This window comes from Bidens hawaiensis, unplaced genomic scaffold, assembly GCF_021521415.1.
Source record: "Bidens hawaiensis isolate Kalapana, Puna unplaced genomic scaffold, B.hawaiensis_p1.1 tig00003902_1, whole genome shotgun sequence".
NCBI lineage: Eukaryota > Viridiplantae > Streptophyta > Magnoliopsida > Asterales > Asteraceae > Bidens > Bidens hawaiensis.
This window is the reverse complement of record NW_027491226.1, coordinates 2,256,105-2,266,525: the sequence shown is the minus strand read 5'-3', so window position 1 is coordinate 2,266,525 and position 10,421 is coordinate 2,256,105. Positions and strand designations below refer to the sequence as shown.

The window sequence follows — 10,421 nt, the reverse complement described above, 5'->3', positions numbered from 1 at the left end:
GTTTTTCTTCAAAAATTTTTTTGTACTGAACTTTCTAGATTTTTGTGCTGAACTTCTTCGCTTTTTGTTATGAACGTTTTAATTTTTGAAAGGAACATTTCAGTTTTGTTCAGAACGCTTAAACATAATATTTTGAATTCTAATCGGAGCTCAATTGAGTGTATTGTTCTGCAATTTCATAATCGATTAATGATTCTAAAGCCTCCTGCACATCAATTCGATTGATTAAATCATCAATTTTTGATCAATTTGAAGGCTATTGATGTTTTGCGATATTCTATTTTGATTTTGATTTTTAACTTTTGAGATTTCATACTTTAAGATCTTATTAGGGTTTAAAAATTGGACGAGATGGAGATAGGAGTTCGGAATTTGGATCAAAATTGATTTGTAATTAATGAATTTGAATCACGAATTAGTTTTGCGCTATTTACGAATCTGCCATCACATGTTTTGTAATCTAACGTTCTGGAAGGTCGCGCACGTAATGTACGATAAACTATTATTGTACAATAACCCACCTATATATATATATATATATATATATATATATATATATATATATATATAGAGGTTTGATCAAATACAAATAACTTTTATCCTGAGAAGTGTACAAATAATTAGAGTAATTATGTTAACACAAAAGTAATTATTATTACACTATAAATTTTGAAATATAGTAATTATAATTGCACTATTTTACTTTTTATAAAATACTTACTCTAGTTAATTAGTAATATATATATATATATTATAAAAATTATATACATGGCAAGCTTATTTAGTTTCGTGAGCCAACTGGAGCTCAAAAAGTGAAGCTCGTGCTCATACTCATTTTATTAAACAAACTTACTTGTAGGCCTTGTGCAAGTAAACAATACCGAGCTCAAAAGCTCGTGCTCATACTCATTTCACATGGCAGTTTTATATTGTTGAAAAATGAAAACCTAGGTTTTAGTTAACGCATCATCGCCGATACATAGACACCAGAAATTATTAGGGTTTATCAAATCCCTAACGGCCTTCACCATTACTATTAGGTTCATATTCTCTAATAATCTAATACTTCATTTACCTGTACTGTACTATTTCAATCTAGTCTTCATTCATTGTTAATCACAGTTAGCTCTGTTTTCATTTATTTTGTTGTTAATTCAACTCAGATTTTCGTCAATTTGCTGTATAATCGGAATCCATGGGAAGTAAGAAACGAAGCTCCGACAGTGTAGAACTGGATAATCACAAAACTTATACAGATGAATTGAGGAAAAAGGTTAAAAAGGGGAAGAAGAACGACGGAGAGCTTAATTTAAGCTCCGATAAGTTTTCGAAGAAGAAGAAGAAGGACGATGGAGAGGTAGCTAAGAGCTCTAAACCGATGGAACGGAAGAAGAAACGGAAAGCCATGGATAAGGAAAAGCACCGTGCGAGTTCCGGTGATGATGAAGTGAAGCCCAAGTTAGCCAATGTGGAAGTGAAGGAGGATGGGAATAGGCTGAGTAATGGTTTGCCCGAGTTTCATATAGGAGTGTTTAAGGATTTAGGGTCGGCGGATGTGGCGGTTCGGGAGGCTGCGGCGGAGAGACTGGTGACGGAGTTGAAGGAGGTTCAGAAGGCGTATGATTTGTTGGAGGATAAGGAAGGTGTTGAGGGTGAGGTGAAGTTGGAAGCGGAGAAGAATGATGGGTTGAATGAGTGTGCGCCGTCTGTTAGGTACGCGGTTCGGAGGCTTATACGCGGTGTTTCCTCATCTAGAGAGGTATTATTTTTGTTTATTATGTGTCTAGTTTACTTGGATTTTGAAGAATTAATGTTTGTGAATGATGAAAATGTTAAAAAAAAAACGCAAACCTTTTGCAGTGTGCAAGGCAAGGATTTGCATTGGGATTGGATATGTTGGTTGGTGCGGTTCCGAATATTGCAGTTGACTCGGTGCTGAAACTGATTGTTGACTTATTGGAAGTGTTTTCTTCAATGAAGGGTCAGGTATGATATTAACCAGTAATAAGTAGCTTGTATGAATGTGCTAACTTGTTGTTTATCTAAGGATTTGTATCTTTTTTTATGGCACACAGGAAATTAAAGATTGTCTTTTAGGTCGTTTGTTTGCGTACGGGTCACTCGCACAATCAGGAAGACTAGTTCAAGAAACCGCTTATGAATCTGGGCATGTAAAAGATTTTACCAGTGCTGTTATTTTGCTAGCTACTAAGAAACGGTACCTTCAGGAGCCTGCTGCTGTGATTATCTATCAATTGTGTGAGAAGGTACTTAAGTATATCAGGGATGGAACAACATTTTTATCCTATAAATCATATTATTATGATAACTGATAATGTGGTAGACGGTAGTGTTGTAGAACTATTCATTGTGAGTTTGTGATAAATTGATTAATGATTATACACTTCCATAAAAAGGTTTGCATTTTGTGCCACCGTCACCTGGGAGAAAAGATATTTTGTTTCATCAACGCCTTCAAATTGCCTAAATTGTTAGGACTGTAAGGAGCTTTGGTATTTTAATTTGTGGATTAAATGATGATAATAATTATTATTATTTTTCAAAAAAATTGAAAGTGCTTATTTAGTATTTACCCTTTGATCCTATTTTAAAACTTGTCAGACTAGCTTAGAAAATGGGATCTGAAAGCAATTCATTTATAGTTCTCTAATTCTCTTCTTCAGTTCTATATTCTTATAAAATTTTTACTTCTTACTTTTGGTTGACAGTTATAATTTTGGTAGTACTGTAATAGTATGTATTAACTGATTTTTTTTTGGATTGCAGTTGCCTGTTGAAGTTGTGTTGAAGCAAGTTCTATAAGCTCCTGGTCTCCATGAATGGTTTGAAGGAGCCGTGGAAGCTGGAAATCCTGATGCATTACTCTTAGCTCTTAAGCTTAGAGAAAAAGTAGCTGCTGACAATAAATTGTTCGGGAAGCTCTTACCCGAGGCATACAGTTCCAGCACATTATTTTCTGCTGACCATCTGTCCTCTCTTGCAAATTGCTTTAAGGTTATTTTTGATGTTATTATTATTATTATTATTTTTGTTTTTTATTGTTAGTATTATTAGAGTTAATTACACAAATGGTCCTTGAGGTATGGGCACTATATGTGAAATGTTGCATCTTTGGGTTTCATTGTTTTAATTTTGTAACAAGTTTGGGTATTAGCACTGACTTCTGTTAACCGAAACCTGACAAATTTTGGGCCGGGTTTGGGACAACATTTTATAATTGGGTACGGGGTTGGGATTACCTAAAACCCATCAAAAACCTGACCCATTGCCATTCCTAAACAGCAGTTCGTGTTAACACCAAAACTTGTTACAAACAAAAACCGCATGCCCGTAACATGTAACTTTTGACAATCAGTACCCAAACCTGTTACATTGCGCAAACCATAGAGTCCATATGTGTAATAACACTTATTATTATTAGTATTATTTATATTATTATTATTATTATTATTATTATTATTTTGGTTTTGTGTAGATGTTTTTGGGTTGGATAACTGTTCTGAGTTGAAAATGTCATTTTTAGTATTGATTTGATCCACAGGGACTTTACTTTTATTTTTATTTTTTATTTTTGTAATTTTATGTATAGTTCTTTATATTGTGTTTTATGATTACAAAAGCATCGTTAGTAGTTTCGGAGGTTGTATGCATTATTAATACTTAATTTGGCCCGTTCTCTTTCATGTTTGACCTGTATGACCTAGAACACAACTCAAATCGACCCATTTGTAAGAATTTGTTGATATTACCACCTGGAGGGTAGTCCTAGTTTTGTAAGTTTTCTTTGTTTTTCAGGAGTCAACATTTTGTCAGCCTCGAGTCCACGGGTTATGGCCAGTTTTGGTGAACATTCTGTTACCTGATGTTCCAACACAAGATGCTGAGTCAGCAACAGGGTTAACCTCTGCAAAAAAGCATAAAAAGAATCGCAAATCTAGCTCTCATGATGAAGATATTCAGAAAAACCTTCAAAATTTCTGGGAAATTGTTATTGAAAAGTTCACTTCTTTTATCATCACATGATCGGAAACACTTGGCGCTTGATGTTATACTTCTTGTTCTACCAAAAACTGCCCGTATCTTGCATTCCCATAATTTTTCTCTTTTAAGATTATTCAATGTCTAGTGGATGTACTCTCCACAAAAGATTCATGGCTCTACAAATTTGCAGAACACTTTTTAAAAGAATTGTTGGAGTGGGTCCGCCATGATGACGGTAGACGTGTGGCGGTTACGATGGCTTTTCAGAAACACAGCAACGGGAAATTCGATAGCATCACACGAACTAAAACTGTTAAAGATTTGATGTCGGGTTTTGATACCAAATCGGGCTGCATGCTTTTTATTCAAAACTTAATCGACATGTTTCTTGATGTTAATCCCGCTTCAGAAGAACCATCGGATCAAAGTCAGACAACTGATGATAACTCAGAAATCGGGTCAATCGAGGAAAAGGGTTTGGTTGAGCCACGTGGAACTTCTGATTTTCTAAAAATTTGGGTTGTGGACTCGATCCCGAGTGTTTTAAAACATTCAAAACTCGATAACGAAGAAAAGTTTTGTGTTCAAAAGGAAATCTTGAAGTTTTTTAGCAGTTCAGGGTTTGTTTTCGTCTTCTCTTGGGACCGAAGTGACCTCGTTTGACTTAGATGAGAAGTTTAGATGGCCAAAAGCTGCTACTTCAAGTTCACTTCGCGGGATGTGTATTGAGCAATTGGAGTTATTGCTGGCAAATGCTCAAAAGGGGGAAGGGCCCCACACGGTTGCAAGTGGGAGTGAAGCTAATGACCTTGGTTCTTATTTTATGCGGTTTCTAAGTATTCTACGGAATATTCCTTCAGTTTCTTTGTTTAGGTCATTGAGTGATGAAGATGAAAAGGCGTTTAAGAAGTTGCAAGCAATGGAGACTCTGCTTTCCATAGAGGTAAAGTTTTGTCACTTTTACATAGAAATGCTTTATTCTGATAATTAAGGGGCAACTTCATAGAATAGTAACCAACTTTCAAAAGTGTTTTAATTAGGCCACTCAACTTTAAAAAGTGTTCCAATTAAGTCACTCAACTTTCATGTTTGATTAAATTAAAGGTTTTAACATGCGTTTTTAGCCTTTTTCTTTTTTGTTTCACATAGGAAATCTTTTTATCTTTTTTTTTGAAGTTGCCGCTGAGTGGCGACGTGAATTTTATTTTTTATTTTTAAATTTTAATATAATTAACGTTTTTTTAAATTAATTAAATTTAACTACATATATGCAAATTCCAACCCCCACATCTTATCCTCCATTTCCTTTTTTGACGCACAAAAAAATTGGGGAGACTTGATTTGAAAATTTAGTGACCCGATTTGGGGAAAATATGCATTAGTGGCCTAATTGGAACACTTTTGAAAGTTGGTTATACTATTCTATGAGATTTTCCCTATGGTAAATTAGTAAGAGTTAAGTTGATCTAATACTATGATTATCCAAAACTAACTTAAAATGAAACGGTTCAAAAGCATCTCAAAAGTGGATTCTGTGATGTGTAAAATATCTTAAAATCATTTTAGTCTAAATAAATAAGTAAATAATTGTTACTGAAATATTACAGTTCCAACTATATATGTCCTGTATTGGAAGCTATCTGTACAGCTCAAAAGCATCCTGAATGAATTCTATAATGCATAAAGCTTTACTGATTCATCTTATTAGAAAATAATGATAATAAATAATCATCACTGAAATAATACATTGTCTCAATCAACTGCCTTTTAGGGGTGTGCATGGGGGGTTTTGGGCTCAAACCTAACAAAAAAACCGAAATTCTAATTTTTTGAGTTTTTGGAAATCGTTTGGTTTGAATTTGGGTTCGGTTTTTTCATTTGTGCAAATTGCATGTTTCTTGATGGCAGGAAAGGAACTGTGGATGAGTGTGGATGCTAACAAATTGCATGCTTTGAGGTACTTGCTCATCCAACTGCTGCTACAACTCTTACTCAGACCAGGGGAATTCTCAGAAGCTGTATCTGAAATAACCATATGCTGCAAGAAGTTCTTCCCGTCAACCGATCTGCTTGATTCAGATGATGAACCAGATGATGAACCAGATGATCATAATGATGAAGCACCCGTATTAATGGATGTCTTTGTTGATACACTCATCTCTTTGCTCCCTCAGTCTTCAGCCCCTATGCGGTTCGCCATTGAGCAGGTAGTTTTCAAAAACAAGCACCCCTAAATGTAGGGGAGTTTCTGACGCGACACAAACCTAACACGAAATATGCAGGGTTTGGGTCAAACTTGTGAACCTGTTTAGCTAAGCGAGTCGTCTTTCGGTAAACTCGGCGAGTTCACAGGTTGATAAAAAACTTTTGGGTCAAACAGGTCGTGTTTAACACCTGTGGATTTGTGGGCCGTGTTTGACTGTTTGGGTTTACATGTTTGATGCGATTTTCAGGTCCTGTTCGTGTTGGCACTGCCAATTCGCGAACATGACCTGAGTAACACCCCCTTAATGTTGCCAAATTTGTATCATTAATCGTTTCTAGTCTTTTTTCTAGGTTTTCAAATACTACTGTGCTGATGTGACAGAAAACGGTCTACAAAGGATGTTAAAGATTATAAAAAAAGACCTGAAACCAGCAAGACATCACGGGACCGACAGTGAAGATGACGATGATGATGATCTTTTGGAAATTGAAGAAGCAGAGGAATCTGATGAAGCAGAAACTGGAGAAAATAATAGTGATGGTGATCTTATAGAACAATCTGAAGATTCTGAAGGAGGAATCATAGGAAAAGAATCTAATGAAGATCCAGATTCTGATGAATCTGATGGTGGAATGGATGATGAAGCCATGTTCAGAATGGATTCTTATCTTGCTCAAATCTTTAAAGAAAAACGAAACCAAGCTGGCAGTGAAACCGCTCATTCTCAGCTTGTTCTTTTCAAGCTTCGTGTTCTTTCATTATTGGAAATATACCTTCATGAGAACCGAGGCGAGTTTTTATTGCTAAATTTTTATTTTTTTAATCAAGCCCATATCATATTTGTAAAGGAATGAGAACTAATGCAGGTAAACCACAAGTGTTGAGAGTATACACAAATCTTGCACAGGCGTTTGTGAACCCGCATACAACCGAAGGCAGTGATCAGCTTGGTGACCGTATTTGTAAAATCATCGAGCACGAGATATTTAAAACAAAACACTACCCGAAAGGAGAATCGGTGCAGTTATCAGTTCTCGAACCAATTTTGGAAAAGAATTTAAAACTAGCAGCAAAACCGTTCAGGAAAAAGAAATTAGCAATCACTCCATCTAAGAAGAAACAGTCTGCTTCTTTCCAGCGATACCGTAAGATTGTTAATCTAGCCCAGAATTCGACTTATTGGATTCTAAAGATGATTGATTCTAGATGCTTCCTTGAAGCTGAACTGGAAAGGGTGTTTGAGATATTGAAAACCGCAATGGTGCGTTACTTTGATGATAAAAACTCTCAACAAAAACCTCAATTCTTGAAAGAAATGTTAAGGAGGTGGTCGTGGGTCGGTCAGCATTTCTTCGGGTTTCTTGTTGAGAAATGTGCTAGTGCAAAATCAAAGTTTAAGCAAGTTGAAGCACTCGACTTAATATTGGAAATACTAAAACCATATGCTTTGGTCAATGAGGACGGCAGTAATGAAGCAAAAGAGATGATTAGTGTTAATCTTTCTCGTCTCGGTAATTTGATTAAAGCGCTGGTGACAAATATGCCCGAAAAGCAAGCAAAACGGGCTGAAGTGAGAAAGTTTTGTGGTAAGACATTTTCTCATTTAACCACCTATAAACTATCCACAGAGTTTCTTGAATTATTGGAACCGGAAGTTCAATTGACATGTGAAAATCAAATTGGTAAAGCTTTTGTTGATCTTAAAAAGCAACGGGCGTAGGGTTCGGTTTCTGAGATGGTCTATGTTTAAGATTTCATGTTTTTCATGTATACAACTTTTTGGGGGTGATTCCCTTGAAGATGCAGCAAGTCATGAAACTACAGCGTCAAGAAATTTTGTTGGGAAGGCTTCCATGGAATGATGATGTATGTTTTCCTGTGTGTTTGAATCACAAGAAACTTAGAATTAATGTCTGAACTGGGTTTTTAGTTTATTTATTTATTTTTTATATATTCAAGGACATGTAATTTTTGACGTTTTGATGTATGAATGAGACTTGAAAAGCAGTCATCCTATAAAGATTTGTCGGTTGCTGTATTTTTGTTGTGGATTGATGTGTATGTTTTGATGTTGCCTTTGTTAAATAGGCTGGTCGGCTAGGTCTGTGCCGCCTTGGACGAAAACCAAAATTTGAACGCACTGAATGATGAAACCTGAGAACCAGATTATTAATGGCTGTGTCAGTCTTTGATTGCTCTGTATCCTGGTTAGGACTGATAACTAGGGATGGCAAAGCCAGGACTGATAATGAGGGATGGCGAGGCCGAAACTCTATACGGGGCATTAATATGAGATTGGTTTAGAACAAATTGCAGGTATGGGATGTGCTAGGTGATAATTGATGTGATTACCCTAATCACGCAAAGTTTCCCTTTTATTTTATTTCGAGTCGAAGCATTCTACTAATTTGTAGATATTTGGTTTTTTTTGAGGTAATTAAGTTATATAAATATTAAAAATAGTCAGAAAGTACTTGGGAATCATGGTAGGTATTTTTAATGGTCTATGACATTAAAGAGGGTATGAGACTTGAATATCAATACCATCCGGCCATCCAGACCTATAAAAATTGGATTAACGGGTTTGAGTCTAGGGTAGTAATTTTTGTTTTGGTCAGCAATCTGTATTGCATACATTTGTATAGTGACGGATGTCCATTCATACCATGTAAACATGATTTACGATACATACAATGTCAATGCATGCATATACATACAATGTAGACCGTCTGCAAGCAATGTCAATCATGTACATACATAATGTCCAATGCCAATAACAATAAATACTTGTTAAGGGAGGATAAATATGGGCTGAGCCAATATATATGAGTTAGAAAATAGAAAATTATGATAATTTAAGTTAAAGCAGATTATAATAATTAATAACTATGAATAATAGAATGAGCATAAACAAAAGTACTAACATAATAAATATTTTAACATTAAAAAAACTAATATGTTAGTGTTACAATGACCTAATAGCAACTAGAGGTGCACAAAAAAACCGGGTCCGGACATGACCCGGTGGTTCCGACCCGGAACCGGACCCGATTCTACCCTACCCGCGGGTATGGACCGGGTCTTGGGTTTCCCTCTGAAACTGGAACCGGAACCGGAACCGACCCGGAACCGGTTCCACCAATACCCGGCCAAAACCTAGCTGTACCCTACCTGATACCTGAAAAAAATCCGACGGAACAAGTCAAAACCCGGTCAAATATCCGACTATACCTGGAACTGGTTCCTACCCGGACCCGATTTTGACTTTTGTTGACTATACCCGGTTCCGGTTCCTAAGAATACCCGGTTTGTGCACCTCTAATAGCAACCAATATTCATAGCACATAAGAACATAATAGAGAATATAGAATGATGAATAAGAGGACTCTTCTCATTGAGTATATCATAATAAATATATGAAGCCTCTATTTATAGGGTCATAATATAGATACAAAGTAAATGCTAACATGGGAGTTAGAATGTGGATGGTCACCAAAATATGAGGATGGTCACTAAAATATGAATGTTCATAACACTTCCCTTTTGACTATCTATGTTGTGAAAGAAACTAATCGTACTCCTTTAATACGCATGGTGATGTTGTCTCGTTAAAAACCTTGTTAGGAAAACCCATTAGGACAAAACCATAGCTAAGGGGAAAAGAGAGCAATGCATATTACCCCCCCCCCCCCCCCCCAAATTTTTGCATCCTTGTGATATGTTTCGATCTTGTGAGAAAGTTTGTTTAAGACTTTTGTAGTTAATAATCTGCCACTTGATCTTGTAGTCTATACTTCCTTATTTGAAGGAATGATGAATTATCTTATTGTATAACTTGTAGTGCCTAATCTTGTAAATAAATAATATGAGATCCATGACTTGCTATATTACATTCCCTGCATTGATACGACTAACCAAACCTTTTTTCTACGGGCTAGTAAAATATAAACTCATATTTTTCATACCTTGCATGTATCAAAATATTTACGTTTAACTCATTTTGACATCTCTTACTTGAAACAAATTATATATTATCAATAAATAACAACAAATAATGTATCTAGTTGTGTATAAGTAGCAAGAAATATTGCATCAATTGCAATAAACTATGGTACTTTTTGCCTAAAAAATTCTATTTAGAATAAAGGTAATTTGTTCTGTTTGAGATGAAATTCATCCACATTAAAATGTTTTAGCTTCTTCTAAATAAATC

General features: G+C 35.6%; 1 pseudogene across 1 annotated transcript; it reads left to right on the top strand.

Moving 5' to 3' along the window:
• The first annotated feature begins 1,158 nt into the window (after positions 1-1,158).
• LOC143624625 (uncharacterized) lies at positions 1,159-8,193 on the top strand (annotated as a pseudogene). Its single transcript, XR_013152148.1, has 8 exons — positions 1,159-1,759; positions 1,861-1,986; positions 2,076-2,267; positions 2,788-3,015; positions 3,817-4,945; positions 5,911-6,209; positions 6,559-6,997; positions 7,075-8,193. The product of XR_013152148.1 is annotated as an uncharacterized LOC143624625 (transcript).
• Positions 8,194-10,421: the final 2,228 nt, after the last annotated feature.